General features: G+C 36.7%; 1 pseudogene; it reads right to left on the bottom strand.

The window, feature by feature from the left end:
- Positions 1-15,613: 15,613 nt before the first annotated feature.
- Positions 15,614-16,565, bottom strand: LOC126061045 (olfactory receptor 150-like; annotated as a pseudogene).
- Positions 16,566-22,167: the final 5,602 nt, after the last annotated feature.

The following is a 22,167-nucleotide window of genomic DNA, read 5'->3' as shown; positions in this document are numbered from 1 at the left end:
ATCATTCTAGTATCTTTGGTGCCCACCACACCCCATCCCTGTTCTGTTTTGGAAGGTAAAGACTCTGTGATTATTATTTACAAGATTGCTGAAATTTGTTGATTCTGAAGGTCAGCTGGATATAAGAAATTAGAAGTTTTGGAAACAATATGATAATGCATGCCCTGCTTAAAGACATTCCATTTTTCAAAGAAAAAAAGAAACAAAAACCCACACCTAACATCAAACTTAATGCTGAAAACTGAATGCTTTCCTCCAAATATCAAGAATAAGAGAAGAATGTTCACTCTAGCCATTTGTATTCAATATTATACTTGAGGTTCAGAGCAGTTAGTCAGAAAATGAGCTTTGGTGGCCTAGTGATTAAGTGCCACAGCTGCTAACCAAAAGGTTGGCAGTTCAGATCTGCCAGGTGCTCCTTGGAAAGTCTATAGGGAAGTTCTACTCTATGCTATAGGGTTGCGAGGAGTCAGAATCAACTTGGTGGCAATGGGCTTGTTTTGGGTTTTATTGGAAAGCATGAGGTAAAACTATCTCTATTAAAAGATTATATAAATTTGTATATGGAAAAACCATAAAAATATATTAGAGTTAATTTAAAAGTTCAGCAAAGTTGAGCTCAAAGATCAACATAGAAAGTTCAGTTGTATTCCTATACACTTACAGTGTTTTTGTCAGATGCCATCTAGTCGGTTCCGACTCACAGCGACCCTATGCACAACTGAACAGAACACTGCCCGGTCCTGAACCATCCTTACAATCCTTGTTATGCTTGAGCTCATCGTTGTAGCCACTGTGTCAATCCACCTCGTAGAGGGTCTTCCTCTTTTCCTCTGAACCTGTACTCTGCCAAGCATGATGTCCTTCTCCACGGACTTATCCCTCCTGACAACATGTCCAAAGTATATAAAACGCTGCCTCGTCATCCTTGTTTCTAAGGCACATTCAGGTTTTACTTCTTCCAAAACGAATTTGTTCATTCTTTTGGCAGTCCATGGTAAATTCAATATTCTTCACCAACACTGCAATTCAAAGGTGTCAATTCTTCGGTCTTCTTTATTCATTGTCCAGTTTTCACATGCATATGATGCGATTGAAAATACCATGGCTTGGGTCAGGCGCACCTTAGTCTTCAGGGTGACATTTTTGCTCTTCAACACTTGGAAGGGGTCCTTTGCAGCAGATTTATCTAATGCAATGTGTCTTTTGATTTCTTGATTGCTGCTTCTATGGCTGTTGATTGTGGACCCAAGTAAAATGAAATGCTTGACAACTTCAATCTTTTCTCCGTTTATCATGATGTTGCTCATTGGTCCAGTTGTGAAGATTTTTGTTTTCTTTATGTTGAGTTGTAATTCATACTGAAGGCTGTGGTCTTCGATCTTCATTAGTAAGTGCTTCAAGTTCTCTTCGCTTTCAGCAAGCAAGGTTGTGTCATCTGCATAACACAGGTTGTTAATGAGTCTTCCTCCAATCCTGATGCCCCGTTCTTCTTCATATAGTCCAGCTTCTCGGATTATTCGCTCAGTATACAGATTGAATAGGTATGGTGAAAGAATACAAACCTGGCGGCCACATTTCCTGACTTTAAACCAATCAGTATCCCCCTGTTCTGTCCGAATAACTTCCTCTTGATCTATGTAAAGATTCCTCATGAGCACAATTAAGTGTTCTGGAATTCCCATTCTTCGCAATGTTATCCATAGTTTGTTATGATCCACACAGTCAAATGCCTTTGCATAGTCAATAAAACACAGGTAAACATCCTTCTGGTATTCTCTGCTCTCAGCCAGGATTCATCTGACACCAGCAATGATATCCCTGGTTCCACATCCTCTTCTGAAACTGGCCTGAATTTCTGGGAGTTCCCTGTCAATATGCTGCTGCAGCCATTTTGAATGATCTTTAGCAAAATTTTGCTTGTGTGTGATATTAATGATATTGTTCTATAATTTCCACATTTGGTTGGATCACCTTTCTTGGGAAAAGGAGTAAACGTGGATCTCTTCCAGTCAGTTGTCCAGCAAGCTGTCTTCCGTATTTCTTGGCATAGACGAGTGAGCACCTCCAGGGCTGCATCTGTTTGTTGGAACAACTCAGTTGATATTCCAATCAATTTCTGGAACCTTGTTTTTCACCAATACCTTCAGAGCAGCTTGGACTTCTTCCTTCAGTGCCATCAGTTCCTGATCACATGCCACATCTTGAAATGGTTGAACATCAACTAATTCTTTTTGGTGTAATTACTCTGTGTATTCCTTCCATCTTCTTTTGATGCTTCCTGCGCCGTTTAATATTTTCCCCATGGAATCCTTCACTATTGCAACTCAAGGCTTGAATTTTTATTTCAGTTCTTTCTGCTTGAGAAACGCTGAGCGTGTTCTTCCCTTTTGGTTTTCCATCTCCAGCTCTTTGCACATGTCATTGTAATACTTTACTTTGTTTTCTTGAGCTGCCCTTTCAAATCTTTTGTTCAGTTCTTTTTCCTCATCAATTCTTCCTTTTCCTTAACTGGTTGGCATTCGAGAGCAAGTTTCAGGGTCTCCTCTGACATCCATTTTGGTCTTTTCTTTCTTTCCTGTCTTTTCAGTGACATCTTGCTTTCTTCATGGATGATGCCCTTGATGTCATTCCACAACTTGTCTGGTCTTTGTTCAGTAGTGTTCAATGCACCAAATCTGTTCTTCAGACGATCTCTAAATTTAGGTGGGATATAATCAAGGTCATATTTTGGCTCTTGTGGACTTGCTCTGATTTTCATCAGTTTCAGCTTGAATTTACATATGAGCAATTGATGATCTGTTCCACAGTCAGCCCCTGGCCTTGTTCTGACTGATGAGATTGAGCTTTTCCATCATCTCTTTCCACAGATGTAGTCAATTTGATTTCTGCGTGTTCCATCTGGCAAGGTCCATGTCACCGTTTATGTTGGTGAAAGAAGGTATTTGCAATGAAGAAGTCATTGATCTTGCAAAATTCTATCATTTGATCTCCGGCATTGTTTCTATCACCAAGGCCATGTTTTCCAACTACTGACCCTTCTTTGTTTCCACCTTTCACATTCCAATCACCAGTAATTATCAGTGCATCTTGATTGCGTGTTCGATCAATTTCAGACTGCAGCAGCTAATAAAAATCTTCTATTTCTTCATCTTTGGCCCTAGTGGTTGGTGCGTGAATTTGAATAATAGTCGTATTAACTGGTCTTCCTTGTAGTGATAGGATATTATCCTATCACTGACAGCGTTGTACTTCAGGATACATCTTGAAACGTTCTTTTTGATGATGAATGCAACACCATCCCTCTTCAAGTGGTCATTCCCAGCAGAGTAGATCATATGTTTGTCCAATTCAAAATGGCCAATACCAGTCCATTTAAGCTCACTAATGCCTAGGATATCAATGTTTATGTGTTCCATTTCATTTTGGATGATTTCCAATTGTCGTAGATTCATACTTTGTACATTTCAGGCCAAATTATTAATGGCTGTTTGCAGCTGTTTCTTCTCATTTTCAGTCATGCCATATTAGCAAATGAAGGTCCTGAAAGCTTTACTCCATCCACATCATTAAGGTTGACTCTACTTTGAGGAGGCAGCTCTTCCCCAGTCATCTTTTAAGTGTCTTCCATCCAGGGGGGCTCATCTTCCAGCACTGTATCAGACATGGTTCCGCTGCTATTTGTAAGGTTTTCACTGGCTAATGCTTTTCAGAAATAGACTGCTGGGTCCTTCTTCCTAGTCTGTCTTAGTCTGGAAGCTCAGCTAAAAACTGTCCTTCATGGGTGACCCTGCTGGTATCTGAACACCAGTGGCATAGCTTCCAGCATCACAGCAACATGCAAGCCCCCACAGTACAACGAACTGACAGACACATGGGGGAATAACATCAAATACCTAACAGTAAATATAAGAAAGGAAATGCAAGACTTTAACACTGAAGAGTGTAGAACACTGTTGAGAATAATTAAAGAAAACCTGAATAATGGCAGAACTATTGCATATTCATGGGTTTGAAAGTTCGATAAGTTAAGATCCTTACTCCTCGAAGTTTGTCTATATAGTCTAAGGAGTCTAAATTACCCATCCTAGTAGCTGTTTCATTTCTTAAAAGAACTTTGTGCAGGCTTTGAAAATGATACTGTAAAGGATCTAGAAGAGCAAGACAATGTTGAAAAAGAACAAAGTTGAACGACAGACTGCTGAACCAAAGATTCTCTGTAAAGCAGCCATATACAATGCAGCATGGAAGTGGCATAAGGAGAGACAACTAGGTCAGTGAAATAGAAGAGAAGGCCCAAAATAGGCCCATTCGGCCATAGCCAATTGATTTTTGATTAAAGCCTCATAGCAATTCAGTAGGAAAAGAAAATTCTTCAACAGATTGTGCTGGAACAACTCAGTATCCAATCCATTTGGAGATAAAGTGAACCTCAACCTTAATGCAGATGTTAAACAAAAATTAATATGAAATGGATCATAGATCAAAGCGTCATAAAAAATGAGGCTATAAAGCTTCTAGAAAAAAAAGACTGTATTCACAAGCTGGTCACATAAATGTAATATTTGGATCTTTTTACCTTACCTCATTTAATAAACTTTTCCCATGCTGCTACATAATTTTAATAGGCAGTAATATTGAGAACCATTTCAAGTTTGTGTTAATTCAGTATGCTATAATTGACCTAATAAATGTCCATATCTGGATATTTAAGCTGTTTCCTTTTCCTATGGCTTTAAAAATGAACTGGCATTATACTTTGTCCATTGGAATGCTTTAGTATCATAATTTCCCAACACAAAACTTACTAAGTCAAAGTGTATGAACATATTTATTATTCTCGATTCTTTTCTAAAATTATTTTTCTAAAGAATGTACCAATATATTTTAAGGCCTTGAGTGAATCATTCTACTTTATTCCTCTGTGCTTTCATTAAGCTTGCTCACAGGGAAGTTTATTAATTAATTTAAGGTTTCTCTCCTCATTGGATTTTTTTTCCTAATATTGCCCCTATTTTGATATAAATACCACTCCTCAATGCTCTCATAAAACCCGTCTGTTCGTATATCATTGCAATAATCTCCTTGAGGGCACGGCCAATATCTAATTCAATTCATAACCCCAGCTCCTGTCACTATGCCCATTATAGAATAGGTAATAAATAAAAGTTGAATGAATGCATGAATAGAGAAATGCTTCTATGATTTATGAATGTTGCAGGATTTCTGGAGCCTTTTTATTATGTATTTTGATCCTTTAATATTATTTTGCTAATTAAGTAGATATAAAATGGTACCACAGTATCACACTGTTTAGTATATTTAAAAAATATTAACAGTGAAGTTGAGCATCTATGTGTATTAACTATTTGAGTTTTCTCTTGTGTGAACTATATTATATATTTGAATTTATTATATTGGTATGTTGCTTTTTTCTATTCAGTTTTATCTATATGTAATTTTTATATTATCATCTGAAAAATCTGAAACATATTAAATTTTGTCTTCTCCCACTATTCAATAATGTGTAACTCCTCTTCCTCCAATTATTGAGTTCCTTCTGTGAACCCAGCACATGTTGTGAAGAGTAACATTCAGAATCAGAAGCACACCTTTGACCCTCAGGAAACTCAGAAAGCAAAATATAATGTACCGTGAGCAATACCATGGTATTCACCTTCTACAATTAGAGCACAAAGGAAACACAGCCTGTGTATCTTGTGGGAATCAGGGCAGACAGACTTTCTGCAGAGGAATTTTGACAGATGAAAATAGAGTGACTTGCATTCCAGAGGATGGGGGGAGCATATCCAAAGACACTAACATGTGATAGATTCTGTTCTGGGAGAATGACAAATAAATTGGTAATTTGGGAGTGTAAGGAAAAATATAAAATGAGGTTGCCATTTAGATTATATGCCACTCAGATTATAAAAATCATTGTGTATGTATTAGAAATTAGGTTTTACTCTAAAGTTAATAGGAAGACAGTGAAAGATTCTACAGCAAGGGAGTAACATCATATGTGCTTTGAAACAAATTGGTAAAAGTGATTTTTTAAAAACATTTAACTTTATTCAGTAGCTTTAACACTTAAAGAAATAAAATTAATTTTATCAGATTACAAAAATAATCACACATAGTAATTATAAGCAATTCATTCAGTAATGTATATTAGAAGAAATGCCCACAATCCAACTAATTAGATATAACTATTTTTTTATCTTAAAGCCCTGAGGGCACAGTGGTTAAAGTGCTCCGCTGCTAACCAAAAGGTCGGTGATTGGAACCCACCAGCTCCTCCAAGGAAGCAGTTAGCTTCCATAGAGATTTACACCCTTGGAAACCCAATGGGACATTCCTACTCTGTCCTGTGTTGTCGCTATGAGTAGGAATCCACTCCATGGCAGTGACTTTTTTTAATATCATTGTTCAATATTTCTATTGTTTCCAATATTACAAATCTAATAAGTTACATATTGACAAATGTCTGTGTACACAAATTTTTATGCAGATATTGTCATCTCTTCCAAATTCTCAAGTACCTTACAAAACAAATTTCTTCCACTACCCCCACCCGTCCAAACACAAACACCATCATGATCCCTAAAGCCAAGGCAAAACCTCACTCCTGGTGGCGTAGTGGTTAAGGGCTATGGCTGCTAACCAAAAGGTTGAGGTTCGAATCCATCAGGTGCTGCTTGGAAACTGTATGGGGCAGTTCTACTCTGTCCTAGAGGGTCACTATAAGTCGAAATCGACTCCACAGCAGTAGGTCCTGGTGTACTAAGACTGAGGGTGATTTTACTTCCACCAGGGGGCAATACAGCACAGTTTGCAGATTACGAAGAGTTGGAAGAACTTTATTTTCACTCATCACTGACATAATTAGACTGTATCACAGATCCAATATGCTGCCTCAATCTTCACTATTTGTAGAGCTAATACAGGCTAGGAGGAGAAGAAGACAACCATACTGGCCGTCTTAGTGCAGAAAAACAGATCAGAAGGGGCAGACAGGGGAGATTCGAAGAGCCAAAAGAGATGTCCGTACGCCTCATTCTTTTAAAGTACAAGCCCAGAAAGCAAGACAATAAAAGTGAGTTCCTCATTCCTGGTCAGTCCTCCTTCCACCCTCCAGTCAGCTCAGGGCTTGCAATGGGGACTGCGTGCACTGATTTGCTTTCGGTTTGGTGGTGTAGTTCACAAGTGGAGTCACTGTGACCATCCAGACATCCATCTTTTCATTTCACGGTCACCTGTTGTGATTAAAAAAAAAAAAAAAAAGGTTTATCTACATGCAGCCTGGAGGCACAGGGCCCAATGCAGTCATCGTTTTTCTCATATTACAGGAACCTGAGAAGCTAAAGAGAAGGAATCGGATTCCGTGACTGACACATCTGCCCAAGGGAAATTCTGTGTTCTCCAGCTCCTAGGGCTGCTAAGAATCGAAACGTAAGAAAATGCTTTTATGACCACGGCTTGAAGGTTAGTATAAATCTGTCTCAGATTCAATATAAAATTAAAGTGTACTGTCTAAAATCTAAGATATTCCATATTTGTTACTTCCCTTTTACCTAAGTACACAATCCTCAATGGAAAGTTAAGAAAACGCATGAGGCATTCAGTTTAGCCACACTGAATACAAGCACTTGCCCGTGATGATTATTGGTTCCAAAATTGTCATGAACACTATGTGCCAGTTACCAATAGTTTTCATAGCATCCTAAGTATAACCACGTATCAGAACTTGTAGTATACCTCAAACCCTTCTCACAACTTGCTGAAGTTGAACATCAGATATACTGCTATAAGGGCCATTCTGATCTTATATGAACTTCTTGATCTTAGTAGTACTTGATTCCATTGTATGTGGTAGGGAAGATACCAAGACCCAGAGTCAACAGGGTCTTGGATCAAGCATAATGTGTGACACATACACTAACATAGCAACAGAATATTTTAAGATAGAAATGTCCTGGAGAATCCAAGCTATATTGTTAAATTATTTTGGAGAAAAATAAAGTAGTTTGGGTTGATTTGTGGAAAAGTCAAGTATGAAAAGGAAAATTTGTTTTTGCTATTACATGCTGTCAAGTCGGTTCTGACTCACAGATACCCTATGTACCACAGTAAGGAAACACTGCCTGGTCCTGCATCATCCTCACAATCTTTGTTATGTTTGAGCCCATTGTTCCAGCCACTGTGTCAGTCCATCTAGTTGAGGGTCTTCCTCTTCCACTGACCCTCTACTTTACAAAGCATGATGTCCTTCTGCAGGGAATGGTCCCTGCTGATATCATGTCCAAAGTAGGTGAGACTAATTCTACCCATCCTGGCTTTGAAGGAGCATTCTTCAAAGATAGATTTGTTTTGTTTGTTCTTCAGGGGGTCCCTGGTATATTCAGTATTCTTTGCCAACACCAAAACTCAAAGGCATCAGTTTTCTTGGGTCTTCTGTATTCATTGTCCAGCTTTTCCATGCATGTGAGGCAATTCAAAATACCATGGCTTGGTTCAGTCTCACTTTCCTTAGCCCTCCAAGTGACACCTTTGCTTTTTTAAACACTTTAAAGAGGTCTTTTGTAGTAGATTAGCCCAATGCAATAAGTCAACTGATTTCTTGATTGCTGCTTCCCTGGGCATTGATTGTGGAACCAAGCAAAAAAAAAAAAAATCCTTGAGAATTTGAATTTTTTCTCTCTTTATCATGATGTTGCTTATTGGTCCAGAAGTGAGGATTTTTCTTTCTTTATGTTGAGGTTCAATCGCTACTGAAGGCTGTGGTCTCTGATCTTTGTCAGTAAGTGTTTCAAGTCCTCCTCACTTTTAGAGAGCAAGGCTGTGCCATTGGATATCACAGGTTGTTAATGAATCTTCCTCCAATCCTGATGCCTCATTATTCTTCATATAGGCCAGCTTCTGGGGTTATTTGCTCAGCATACAGATGGAATAAGTATGGCGAAAGAATACAACACTGATGCATGCCTTTCCTGATTTTAAACCATGCGGTATCCCCTTATCCTGTTTGAACGATTGCATCTTGGTCTATGTACAGGTTTCTCATTAGCACAATTAAGTGTTCTGGAATTCCCATTATTTGCAATATTATCCATAATTTGTTATGATCCACACAGTCGAATGCCTTTTCATAATCAATAAAACACAGATAAACACCTTTCTGGTATTCTCTGCTTTCAGCCAGGATCCGTCTGACATTAGCAATGATATCCGTGGTTCCACATGCTCTTCTGAATTCAACTTGAATTTCTGGTAGTTCCCTGTCAATGTACTGCTGCAGCCAGTTTTCAATGATCATCAGCAAAACTGATAATTTCTGCATTTGGTTGGATCACCTTTCTTTGGAACAGGCACAAATATGGATCTCTTTTTGCCAGCTGGCCAGGTAGCTCTCTTCCAAATTACTTAGCATAGACGAATGAGCACTTCCAGAGCTCCATATGCTTTTTAAAATGTCTCTATTGGTATTTCATCAATGCCTGGAGACTTGTTTTTTGCCAGTGTTTTCAGTGCAACTTGAATTTCTTCCTTCAGTGCCATAGGTTCTTGATATATGCGACCTCGTGAAATGGTTGAGTGTTGACCAGTTCTTTTTGGTACAGTGACTCTGTGTATTCCTTCCATCTTCTCTTGATGTGTCCTGCATCATTCAGTATTTTGCCCATAGAGACTCTCACTGTTGCAACTCAAGGCTTAAATTTTTTCTTCAGATCTTTCATTGGAGAAATGCTACCCGTGTTCTTTCCTTTTGGTTTTCAAACTCCAGGTCTTCACACATGTCATTATACTTCACTTTGTCTTCTTGAGCTGCCCTTTGAAATCATCTGTTCATCTCTTTTACTTCATCATTTCTTCCTTTTGCTTTAGCTACTTAATGTTCAAAAGCAAGTTTCAGAGTCTTTTCTGACATCCATTTTGGCCTTTTCTTTCTTTCTTGTCTTTTTAATGACCTCTTGCTTTCTACAGGTATCATGTCCTTGGAGTCAGTCCTCAGCTTGTCTGGTCGTCAGTCATTAGTGTTCGGTGCATCAAATCTATTCTTGAGATGGTCTCCAGATTCAGGTGGGATGTACTCAAGGTTGTGCTTTGGCTCCTCCTGGACTTGTTCTAATTTTCTTCAGCTTCACCTTGAACTTGCATATGAGCAATTGATAGTCTATTCTGCAGTTGGCCCCTCACCTTGTTCGGACTGATGATATTGAGCTTTTCCTTCTCCTCTTTCCGAAATGTAGCAGATTTGATTCCTCTGTATTCTATCCAGCCAGGTCTGAATGTAGAGTTACCCTTTATGTTGCTCAAAAAAGGTATTTTCATTGAAGAAGTTGCTGGTATTACAAAATTCTACCATGTGATTTCCAGCATCATTTCTGTCACGAAGGCCATATTTTCCAACTACTGATCCTCGATATTCCCAACTTTCACATTCCAATCACCAGTAATTATTTGTGAATCCTGATTGACTGATAAATTTCATATTGCAAAGCTTGGTAAAAATCTTCATTTTTTCATCTCTGGCCTTAGTGATTGGTGCATAAATTTGAAGAATAGTCTTATTAACTGGTCTTCCTTGTAGGCCTTTGAATACTATCGTATCCCTGACAGCATTGTACTTCAGGATAGATCTCAAAACGTTCTTTTTCACAATGAAGTGAATGCTATTTTTCTTTGTCATACGTGGCATAGCAGACCATATGATTGTGTGACTCAAAATGGCTAATACCAGTTCATTTCAGGATATTGATATTTATTTATTCCATTTCATTTTTAAATTTCTAATTTACAAAAGAAAGACCATAAACACAACATTGAACCTAATCATGAAAGTCTGTGTGATTATGAGAACTTTTTGCTTTCGTCCTTATGATTTCTCTATTTTCAAATTTCATGCATTAGTTTTCCAATCATAAATAAAGAATAAAATTTGAAATTTGACAAAAGATCAATTTTAGATACAATATGATTATTTTCTATTTTTAGAAAAGTATAAAGAAGGGGGAAAAAAACTACCGTTTTTCCATCACTACAAAAAAACTCTTTTAAATATTCTTTTAGTATAATTTTAATTTTTCCATAATAAAGGAATTCAATTAATTGTGAATCATATATTTCCTTTAATACACTATTATACATATGTATATATTTTCTATATCCTGATACATTATTTCAATTCCTCAGTTAATGATATTTTTGCATATTTAATGTCCTTTTATTTTCTATTGAATAAATAAATATGAATGCAACATCATTCACCCTGTAAGTCTGACTTGCCCACCAAATGACATGGCAAGCCAAGCAGTATTTAATTCTGTTTATGGAAAACTTCCTTGATCATTTTTACTTGCTACAACACTGCTCCCATTCCATTCCTGTCATTGATGGTTTCAGACTTTTGAATGTGGCAATCGACTCTGTACAGATTACAGCCTTGGAAACCCTATGGGGCACTTCTATTCTGGCATATAGTGTCACTAGGTGTCAAAATCGTCTCTACAACAATTGATTTTTTGGTTTTTTGGACTTTTTTTTTACATGTCTTAAAAAGGTTGAAGTGAAACTAACTGCTGGAAACCATGGAGAGAGAAATTTTGTTTCAACACAAGTAAGAACATTCTGGCAGTGAGACACACCCAGAAATGAAATTAGATGCCTTAGTGTGCAGCCATGTACTCACAATTAGAACTCTTCAAGCATAGCCTGAATTATCACTTAGCGCTTATATTGTTCAAGGACAAAAGTACTAGATAAACATTAGATATATCATCTTTAATACCTCTTTCAATTCCAGTATTTCATGATTGTATAAATTTAATCTGACTATTGTTAGACTAACAATGGTTAAGAGCTCAGCTGCTAACCAAAAAGTCAGCAGTTTGAATCCAATCCAATCCCAATCCTTGGAAACCATATGGAGCAGTTCTACTCGGTGCTATACCGTTGCTATGACTTGGAATTGAGTTGACAGCAACGGGCTATTGTTAGACAGTCTTGCATTCAAATCTCAACATGTGCTTGCTCTGTAACCTTGGGCAGAGTATTACCACTCTCCAAACCTCTAGAAAAAAAAAAAAAAAGCAAATGTTAATATCTATGTCCTGGATGTGATGTGAAAGCTAAATAAAGTGACACCTGGAAGATACTTAATACAGTTATTGGCTATTGGCAAGAACTTCATAAATGTCAGTGTTGTTTTAATTGCAATCTATTGAGTTTCTCTCTTAAATAGCTTTCATTTGCCCAAAATTTTCATTTCCATAATCATGGCTGTAATTTATTTTCTTAGCATCACTTTCCTGTTGGTCCTTTGTACATTAATACACATAATAATACAGAGATTTACAATTAATTTACTGATTATTAAACTCTTAAAAGTCATCAATATTCTCCATGGTCTATAAATAAAGTTCAGACCAATTTTCATGCCATTCAAAGATTACTTTTATTATAAACATTTTGTTTTATTTACCAACAATATTGCATATTTTGGCTCTTCCACAAAAGGGTGTTTGATAGGCTCTTGGTTTTGACTCATCATGGTTCCTCAACTTTCTTCTTCTTCCACCTCTTCTCCCTATAAAAACTAATATAATATTTAAGGCACAGCAGAAGAACCAAGTTAATAAGACCATTTTCTATATCGCCATGAATTTGTTTACATTTACAGTTAGCACTTAATCATTTAATTCTGTATTACTTACCATGATTTATTTACTGGTTTTTCTTCTTCTCTAGACTGTAAACTAAAAAAGTGCCTAGCACAATGACTTGCATATAATGAGTCTCAATAAAAATGTGCTAAATGAAATCTCTGAAAGAAGGTTAGAAGTTAACACAGACTAGGTATCAGTAAACAGAGATATATCTGTGCCTGAACTTAAATGTGCAAACAAAGAAATGTTTGCCATAATTTTATAATGGAGAGGACAGGGAGATGATAAGGAAACCTGTGTGTGAATATTAGAGTGAGGATGCCATGGATTGAACTATATCCTCCCAAAATACGTGTTATAAATCCTAACATCTATGTCTGTGGTTATAATCCTAGTTGGGGATGGATTGTCTCTGTTATGTTAATGAGGCAGGATTAGGGCAAGTTTATGTAGAATCAATCTCTTCTGAGATATAAAAGAGATTAAGCAAGCCAGAGGAGCAGAGATGGGGGGAGAGAGATGCCAAATCTGAAGAATAAGATCGCCCTGGAGCAGAAGATAAGAAAAGACAAGAACCTTCCCCCAGAGACAAAAGAGAAGGAAAACTTTCCCCTAGGGCTGCCAGCCTGAATTTGGACTTTTAGCCTCTTAAACTGTGAGGAAATAAATTTCTGTTTGTTAAAGCCATCCATTTGTGGTATTTCTGTTATGCCAGCACTAGATAACTAAGACAGAGGACAAGTAGAGATACATAATTAGTTATGTTCATCATTAAGTACATTGGGATGAAGGCTAGAGCAGAGGAATCTAATATCCTAAAAGTCAAAGACTCCTTCTTCCTAAAGAGTTCTGCTCTGTACATTTTTCTTCTCCTTTGGTCTGGAGAGGAAAATGATTCTGATGATCCTGTTGGATAGTTCTGGACACTAACCTTGCAGTACTCATTGATGATGTGTGACACATAATTTAATAAAGTCTCCTTTGGCAATTATTATCAGTCACTAGTCTTGATTTCACGATACTGATGCCCAAGGCCCTTTGCATTGGTTGGTTGATAGAGAGAATTTATTCTCTGGGTATAGATGCTATGTGTCTGATTAGAAATAAATAATCATAATGACCTCCCACTAGATTCATATCTCACAGGTATCAAATCTTGGGAAACTAAACAAGTAGAATTTCCCCTTTTACCCATTGGCTCTCAAGTATTTAATATTCTCACATAAGTGTAATTTATTGTTCTTGTTTCATTCTGAATTTTAAAGATGTGACAGACATTGTTAGAGCTCCAGTGAGCTTCATGGTAATCTATTTGTATTTTTAAACATTCAAAATTTCAGGAAATGTCGAAGACATGGATGAAATATATTTTCTAGATGGATTTCCCACCGAGAAAAGAAAACGACCTAAGATATAAGATTTAAAATGTACTCCCCTGCAATGATCTCTACTAACACTATTTAAACATTAAGATGTACACATCAAACAATAATACTTGGAATATTTTAATTTGGAGGCTGAATGAAAGCATCTTGCAGATATTGCTTTGAGTTCCTAACATGCCTACCATGGAGAGATAATGCTTTTTTTCTTTTAAAAGTAAAAGAAAATTGTTTTAAAAAACTGGAAACATATGCATTATAAAGATTATTTAAATTATCTATAAAGACTGAATTACATTGCTAAGTATAAAATCTATATTTTTAAATATTCATCAAAGATTTATTAAGTGTTATCTTATCATACAATAATTACAATAATAGATAAAGTAATTGCAATAATTTGCTTAACTGAGTTTACCTTAAATGTTTTAATTAATGATTGATGTGGCCTTTAATCTGTTTGGAAGCCCTGGTGGCATAGTGGTTAAGTGCTTCGGCTGCTAACCAAAAGGTCAGCAGTTCAAATCTGCCAGGTGCTCCCTGGAAAATCTATGGGGCAGTTCTACTAATCTGTTAATTTTTATGTCATTTTTAAAAATTAGAGTGGGAAGGGCACACATTTAGTACAATGTAATACATAAAACCTGTAAAAATTATGCTAATTAATAATTATATAAGGAGTCTTGGTTGCACAAGGGGGTAAAGCACCAGACTATTAACTGAAAAGTCAGGGGTTTGAAGCCACCAAACATGAATAACTCATTCATATGATTTCAATGCATAGTCAAAAAAATATCACTTCTATATGTCTGATTTTATAATATGGACAAAAAGAAAAATATTTTAGAAACGGGAAAAAGAATACAGGATTCTCGGAGAAATGGAGGTGGCAGTAAAATACTAAAACTGTGAAGAAAAACATGTTGTATAAAAACAAGTAAAAATACACTTAACGTATTCAGCCCTGATTAGTCTATCAATCTCTTCCACCATAGAGTTACCATCTTGTGGGCAGGAATTATGTCCTACCATCTATCATCTGCCCCCATATTTCTTAATACAGTTTTCTGCACTTAGTCACTAGTAGGAATGAATTTTGTAGATTTGAAATGGTTAAAAATTATTTACTTTAGAGATCAATTTTTTCCTGAAAATTTTATTTGTACACTTATTAGAAACAAGGGCCAAAACACAAGCTATTCAGAAGATCAAAGAATATAGACCAAAGAGATCATTCCATGAATTATGATAGCTAAGCCTCACCTAACAAAGTGCCAAATCCCCATGTATGTAAATTATAATCTCCCCACATGAAGGCTTTTGAAGACCAAATAAAATAAAATAAAAGATTAGAGGTAATATGTATTACTAGGGGTGATACCTGGGCCTTCCTAGAATTGACATTGCCCGCCATGTGACAGATAGCCTTCCATATGACACTATGAATCCAGTCTTATCCTTGGGAACTGTCTTCCAAATAATCAAGTGTTGGCAATAATGTCACTACTTCTGTGTATATGTTGCAGTGTCTGTACTTCTTTCATACTGAGTCTTCACCAAGATTTATAAACCTTTGTTAATGCAAAATAGTCTTTTCTCAATGATTTTATTGAGAGCAACTTTGACATCCTTATTCTTCAGGCTGTAGATCAGGGGGTTCAGCATTGGCACAATAATGGTGTAAAACACAGAAGACACTTTGCTTTGGTCCATGGAGCTGACATTTGATGGCTGCAGGTACATGAATGCTGCAGAACCATAGAAGATTGTAACAGCCAAAATGTGGGAGCTACATGTCCTGAAGGCTTTGGACCTGCCCTCAGTGGAGCTAATTCGCAGGATGCTGGCAATGATGGAGGCATAGGAGCCAAGGACAGTCAAAGTTGGTGCAACAGTATTAAATGCACTGAAGCAAAAAACTACCACTATGTTGATATAAGAGCTGGAGCAGGAGAGCTCCAGTAGTGGGAAAACATCACAAAAATAATGGCTGATTATTTTTGCCTTGCAGAAAACCACTCTTACCATGCAACCTGTATTAACTGTGGCACTAATCAAGCCCATCATGTATACTTCACCTACCAACTGGGAGCAAACCTGACAAGACATGGTGACATTGTAAAGCAATGGATTACAGATGGCAACATAACGATCATAAGCCATAACACCTAACATATGACATTCTGATACAATAAAAAAAAATGAAGAAGTAGAACTGAGTCATGCACTCAGGGTAGGAGATTGTGTTCTTCTCTGTCACAAAGTTCACCAGCATTTTGGGGGTAATGACAGTGGAATAGCAGAGATCAATGAAGGACAAACTGCTGAGGAAATAGTACATGGGAGTGTGCAGGTGAGCACTGAGCACAATCAGTGTGATCATGCCCAGATTCCCCACCACTGTGATCACATAGACTCCTAGGAAGAAAAGAAAGAGGGGCAGCTGGAGTTCTGGTTTGTCTGTTAGCCCTGCGAGGATGAACTCAGTCACTGTGGAGTGATTTCCTGCTGTCATTTTCCTCTGGGAAATCTATGGAGGAAGAGAAGAAGAAATTTGAAGTAGGTGTTTATTCATGCAGTGTGAAACAGATGCAAGTCTTATCAATTAGGTATCTCCAGTTCTCTCTCCCTGTCCCTGCTCTATGTTGGAAGTTAAATACTCTAGGATTATGGGTCATGCAAATAAACACCAGATGGAATTACATCTTTTTCTTGTTTGTTTTTATTTCTGAACAGTCTCTGAACATCTGAAGACCTGTTCTGATAACTTAGAATATTGAGTGTTCTGACCAAGGTGGTACAATGGTTTAGCATTGGACTACTAACCGGAAGGTTGGCAGTTCAAACCCATCCAGTAGCGCTGCTGGTGAGAGACCTGAAAATCTGCTAATGTAAAGATTACACCCCAGAAGACCATATGGAGTAGTTCTACTCTGTCACATGGGATCGATATGAGTTGAAAATAGACTCAGTGGCACCTAACAACAGTGACAACAACAAAGTACCTTCCATGCCTTGTTTGAAATCCTCTCAACTCTTCTGTAGAACAAATGCTACCAGGAAACAAGTACCTGTTACCATGAAGTTGATTCTGACTCATGTGGACCTCGTGTGTCTCAGAGCAGAACTATGCTCCACAAGGTTTTCAAAGACTGATTTTTTGGAAGTAGAATCAGCAGGACTTACTTCTGAGGCTCATTAACCATTTGCACTATGCAGGGATTCCACAGCAATTACTAGTATACTTATTTTATATATTTGGCTCATAGTGATCATTTATTTGCCCATAGTTAGGCATATTATAAACAAGTGATCACTATATGAGGGAAGGCTTATGAGGCTGTATATGGATCCTTCACCATTTCACCTTCTGTTTCTTCTTTTAGCTAGTCATTTCTGCTCTCCAGTCTTATCTCTTTATCATTTTAGAGACACATTTACTGCAATTAATGTGAGGTGAATGTTAAAGTATAAAAATAATGTACTGATCACTGATGTAGGCTGGTTTCCCTTTAAAGAGTACCTTGTCTACTGGCAACAATTTAAAAATATAGAAATAGAGGCTCTGGGAAGTAACTGAATGGCTAGCATTAAGTATATTTCTCAAGCTGAACCCCACATCCAGGAAGGAAGTGTGTTTTCTAATGAGGAGAAGTCAGAAGTTCCAATGACTGAAGGTAAAACTCATGCTTTCCCAAAACACCATGTGCTACATACTCTCGTGTAACCTGGCATGGTCCAAGACCCTTGGAGCATTTGTTCCAGGGGACCATGGCTACAGGATGGAAATCTTATGTGGTATTTTGACCATGTTGTCTTTGCATGTCATATGTATGTTGTCTTGTTGTATTTCACACTCACCTTTAGATCAGAACTTTTATCACTCCCTCAATGGCATTAAAAAGCAGAAACAATGTCTATATCTCTGAGACATGAGTTTTGAAGAAGTTGATGAATCCCTGGATTGGGATACCGTGATGACAGTTCTATGTTCAAAAGAAAAAGATGGTAAAGATATCATAAAAAGATTGATGATTTATCAGAAACAAGGAAAAGAGTGTGGTGATAAGAATGAATGTGAGGATTATATTATTATTTATTATAATAAAAAAATAGGGTAGTATTATTCAGTGCTTACCATGTGATTAGAACTGTCTAGGCACTTCATAAATATTATTTAATATATTTTCTCCAGCAACTCTATATATTATGAGCTTATTATTCCCATTCCATCGATGAAAAAAGTGAAACTTGAGAGACTTAAGTGAGTTATTCTAGGAGATAGTGGGTTTTCAGTATAGTTGTGGATGATGGTTTCCTAATAGTACAGATAAATTTCACATAACTATGGGGAATAAAAGTAATAATAAAAGGCTTGTACTAACACTTATAGCTCCTGGAAAAGCAAAGCATGTGCAAAATACATGCTACATTCAAAGAAAATAAGAGCTGGAAAAATTATGATATTAATAATTAACATTCTTGTGTGATTCTAATTAGACAAGCATGTAGACTGAATCCCACAGTGGTGAATCTTACACTCGTCATTTATCCATGCTCGGATTGCTCAACGAACAGTGGATGGATAAAGGGACATAACTAAGTTCCCAGCTTGTAATTAATCAAAAAGCCATTATCTTTCTCAAATTGTCAATTTGGCAATAAATGTTTGCTGAAGGTATTTGTGCTTCCACTGTGCAAGTGATACATGAAAACAAGCAAATATAAAGCCAAAATTACATCTTCTGTGGACTCCTGCTTTCATGTTCCAAGATTATTCAGGTAAAACACTAATGACCAAGGTTATTACAATCTCAATCTTTGCCTTTGGCAATTTTCACATGTTTACTACTTTGTGGATTATTATTAAAACTAAAGTCCTCGAAAATTTTAAATACATAGACTTTGAAAGTTTTTTTGTTTGTTAATAAGAAATAGTTTTCTCTTGTTGTTGAAGCTTCTTGTCTACAGGAGTAAGTTTACCCATGATCGTGAGGGAAACTTTCTAGAGTGAAAGGTTTTTAGTTTTAGATAATATCAGAACACTGCAAAATTGTGATTTAAAAGTGATTTGTCTAGAGTTTTGAAATAGTACCAGGAAAAAATGTTGACCTTCTCAGGAACACAATTATTTGACTTGTTTTGAAAAATAAAGTGTGATTTGCTACCATTAAAAATGTTGCTAGCTTATCAGATGTGCTTCTGAGAACAATAAAAAATGATGTTAATTCTCCAATTAAAATGTCTTAGGGATTGGTAAATGTCTTTTATGGAGTTGTATCACTGCAGAGCTTCTCTTTGATACAATGAAGGCACTGATATGATGAATATATCATTATTTATAATCCTTAAGCTATCCTTAGATATGTCATACCTTAAACAGTATAATAAATTTAACACCAAATAATAATGCTTTTAAGACAAAAAATAAACTTATGGACTACAAAATTCTCAAAGCCACGTTTTTTTCTCTCTCTTTTTTAAATTGTGTTTTAGATGAAGGTTTACAGAACAAACTAGCTTTTCATTAAACAATGGAATATTGTTTTATGACTTTGCTTAACAATCCCACAACTTGTCACCACTCTCCCTTCTTGACCTTGGGTTCTCTATTACCAGCTTCCCTGTCCCCTCTTGCTTTCTAGTCCTTGCACCTGGGCTGTTGTGCCACTTTAGTCTCATTTTGTTTCATGGGCCCATCTAATCTTTGGCTGAAGCGTGAACTTCAGGAGTGACCTCATTACTGAGCTAAAAGCGTGTCTGGGGGCCATATTCTTGGGTTTCTCCAGTCTCTATCAGGCCAGAAAGTCTGGTCTTTTTTTGTGAGTTAGAATTTTGTTCTACATTTTTCTGCAGCTCTGCCTGGGACCCCCATTGTAATTCCTGTCAGAGCAGTCAGTGGTGGTAGCCAGGTTCCACCTAGATGTACTGGACTCAGTCTGGTGGAGGCTGCGGTAGAGGTGGTCTATTAATCCTTTGGACTAATCTTTCCCTTGTGTCTTTAATTTTCTTTATGCTCCCTTCCTCCTGAAGGGGTCAGACCAATGGAGTATCTTAGATGGCCACTCACCGGCTTTTAAGACCCCAGATGCTACTCACCAAAAGAGAATGTAGAAGATTTTCTTTATAAACTATGTTATGCCAGTTGAGCTAGGTGTTCCCCGAAGTCGTCTCAAAGCCACTTTAGACTTAAAAATTGTTACTGTCATATTGCCAAATGTATGTTTGAAATAGTGGTAATGAAGTAGTAGATAAATTTCCAAAGAAAATGAATAAGTTAATTTCATTTCAAAATCATATACAGGAGATAGTGCTGGTATAACATAACATACAGTCCAAGCAGTATTAAAGATTTAGTGTTTTGTTTTTTTGTCTTTCTAGATCCTGTAGTAAAACTTGAGTTTCTGAATTGTATATTAAATATCTAGTGTATAAAAACCATGTAAAATTAAAGTAATGCCTTTTGTAGTTTTTTTCACAAAAAAGTCTTAAATTACTTGAATCACTTTTCACAAGTTAATACGTTACATTTTAGATATTTCAGAATTCCATTATTTTTCAAAAAGATTTAAAAAATTCTAATAGCTAAGGAAAAATAAGCTTAAAATTTAGGAAGAATATGTGTCAAATAAATCTGAGTGGAGCAGAGCTTGAATTTTAAACAAAAAAAGGATGTACAATATACAACCAAAAACCTAAACCTACCGCCATCTAGTCAATTTTGACTCATACACAGTAAATAAATATATAGTCACTGTCAAATTTACTCTGACTCATGGCAACCCGATGTGTGTCAGAGTAGAACAGTGCTCCACAGGGTTTTCGATGGCTGACTTTTCGGAAATATATCACCAGGCCTTTCTTCTGAGGCATCTCTGAGAGGATTTAAACCTCAAATCTTTTAATTAGCAGCTGAATAGTTTCATCATTTGCATCATCCAGGGACACCAGGCACCCAGTAAAAAAAGCAAATCAAATCCTTCGCTGTCAGGTCGATTCTGACACATAATGACCCTATAGGGTAAAGCAGAACTGCTCCATATTGTTTCCAAGGAGCATCTGGTAGATTTGAACTGCTAACCTTTTGGTTAGTAGCCGAGGTCTTTAAGCACATATACCCAGTAGTTACACTAAATTACTAATATATTGTATCATAAATAAATTTCAAAATGATTTTCAGTATGATAATGTAACTCACATGTCTCCAGAGCAGGTAATATCCTGGGAACCATTAAGAAAGATATTCAAATAAGATGACTCAAGTACAATCACACATATTAGCAGCAGTTTGCTCCTATGCTCCCTTCTTCCTGGGCCATTATTCTTAAAGCTGAGGAAAGGGTGCTTGGCTTATATCCTCTCCTGGGTCATTTCACACTACAGCCTGCTTCTCTGCTGTTACCTGGCACCTATCATGGATAATAGCTCTATTGGTTCTTTCACACCTTGGCTACTATTTCCTGGAAGGGATAGGACTGCTTCTGCTATCCTTTGTTTTTTTAAGGCACCATTAAGATATTACTGATGAATATAATGCAATTTTACTAAATGTTCCAGTATAAAAAGTTATTATACCACAGGCAGAATGCAACTGCTAATTGAGCATTAGAAAGCCATGGCCCTGAGGAATGTATTACTAACACTGTTGCTCCAGCAGTCTGAGTTTAGCTACCATGTTCTCTTATCTTTCTACATCAACAGTTGTAAATCACTGAGCTTGAGAAGAAGTAGTCCAGTAGATAGATAGATAGATAGATAGATAGATAGATAGATAGATAGATAGATAGATAGATAGATAGATAGATAGATAGATAGATAGATAGATAGATAGATGACAGATAGATAGATAGATAGATAGATAGATAGATAGATAGATAGATAGATAGATAGATAGATAGATAGATAGATATGTAAAAGTGCTTTACAAATATATTTGAATTCAGAACCTTTCACAAAACATGCACTTTTCAAATGATTAATCTTTGTCTTAAGCCTTTATGTATTTCTGTTACCTCCTTGATCCATAAGGCATTCAAGTTTGTGACTCCTTGCTAGACCTTTTGTCTTGGATTGAATTGTGTCCCCCCAAAATATCTATCAACTTGGCTAGGTCGTGA

The sequence above is a fragment of the Elephas maximus genome, chromosome 17 (genome assembly GCF_024166365.1).
Source record: "Elephas maximus indicus isolate mEleMax1 chromosome 17, mEleMax1 primary haplotype, whole genome shotgun sequence".
Lineage (NCBI taxonomy): Eukaryota > Metazoa > Chordata > Mammalia > Proboscidea > Elephantidae > Elephas > Elephas maximus.
Note: the sequence above shows the minus strand (reverse complement) of the source record. Positions and strands in the feature narration are given on the sequence as shown.